General features: G+C 37.9%; 1 long non-coding RNA gene across 9 annotated transcripts in view; it reads left to right on the forward strand.

Moving 5' to 3' along the window:
- The first annotated feature begins 332 nt into the window (after nucleotides 1-332).
- Nucleotides 333-1402, forward strand: part of LOC102600184 (uncharacterized) — a 10011-nt gene continuing 8941 nt past the window's right edge. For 4 of the 9 annotated variants that reach the window (XR_368108.2, XR_001474712.1, XR_001474715.1 and 1 more), the window contains exon 1: nucleotides 337-568. This is a non-coding gene — a long non-coding RNA (uncharacterized lncRNA). Of the gene's footprint in view, nucleotides 569-1402 lie in introns of all 9 variants that reach the window. The other 5 variants (XR_001474713.1, XR_001474709.1, XR_001474714.1 and 2 more) reach the window with 5 other exon arrangements.

Here is a 1402-nt window from a genome sequence, read left to right on the forward strand (position 1 = left end):
GGAAATACATTGGCAAAACAAATATAATCGTTAATGAACTTAAGTCTAAACCATATTCCTCGTGGGATCGACCCCAATCTACTTAAGTCTAAACCATATTCCTCGTACGATCGACCCCAACCTACAAATTGGGTTCTTTACGTGATAACGATCGCTTATGTTTCTGAAAAGAGGTGTAATTTGAGCGTATCAAATATCATATATATATATATATATATATATTCTTCAAACGACCCATTCAGATCAATTTATTACAATAACAATGAACATGTGCAAGAAGAAAGGACCCAGCACAAAGTGTCAGGTCCATAAAATAAAGAACAGAACTAAAATAGTAAATAAACAAAAAGAAAGAATATCTGAAAAGTGGAAAGGAAATTATAGATTAGGACAAAATTCAGGGTCCTTCTTGAGACAGCTTGTAGGAGCTGTTGTCATCCTTTGATCTCGGAACATCAAGAAATCCATAAGCAAGGATCTTCTCTGCTCCTATTCCTCTGTGCAGCTGGGTATTCTAAATGTGGCTGGAGGAATCCATGAGCAAGGATTGTCTCTGCTCAATCTTGAGGTAAGCATCCATGAATTCCACTTGTGTGAAGTTTCTATTGTTGTGTAAATAAACTCTCTATTCACCGACCTACGCCCAAAGGAAACAGAGCAGGTCTGTTTGTCCAGTGAATCATGGGTAAGATTAGTTTCTCCTTCCTCTAGATCTAGTTCAGTGGGTTGAATCCCTTTACTAAATTAATACCACCACTTAAACCTCGATCTAGGCAAAAGTGTACTAATTTATTTTCGTTTTGAGGTTGATCTTAAATCGGACAATGTCTAGGATTTATGAATCAATTACTCAATTGCCACAGACGTCAACACATGTATTACCTTCCTCTTAATTTCGACCCACCAGTGAACATGAAAATGACATAGAAATAGTCTAGATGTTTAAGTGCTACCAAAAAATCACTAGTCCTGGTTTTATATCATATGCAACACCCCTATGCTCTCACCAAGTGCATGATAATGTAACCAAATGAATCTAATTCAGACATCAGTGAGGAGTAGTAGCCCATTTAATCTAGAACCTATTTTTATAATCATTTAAAGCAAAATTAAACTGTAAAACCTCTAGATGCTATATTTGCCTTTTTCTCAGTTGTGGTATACCAAGATTGTCTATGTTGATGATTTTTCTGCCATCACTTGGAACCTCTGGGAAATGTTTAAATTCAAAAGTCCCTGCAAAATGAAAAACTAGGTTAGCAAAAAAATTCGCAAGAGTATTACCCTCCCTTTAGAAGTGTTGTACTCTTACTATTAAGGGAGCCTCGCCTCGGGGGTACGGAGCCTCGAGGTCGGGAGATGGGGACCACGGGGAATGGGGTCTTGAGGTTGGGGGTGGGAG

Source organism: Solanum tuberosum, unplaced genomic scaffold (genome assembly GCF_000226075.1).
Source record: "Solanum tuberosum cultivar DM 1-3 516 R44 unplaced genomic scaffold, SolTub_3.0 scf00234, whole genome shotgun sequence".
Taxonomy (NCBI): domain Eukaryota; kingdom Viridiplantae; phylum Streptophyta; class Magnoliopsida; order Solanales; family Solanaceae; genus Solanum; species Solanum tuberosum.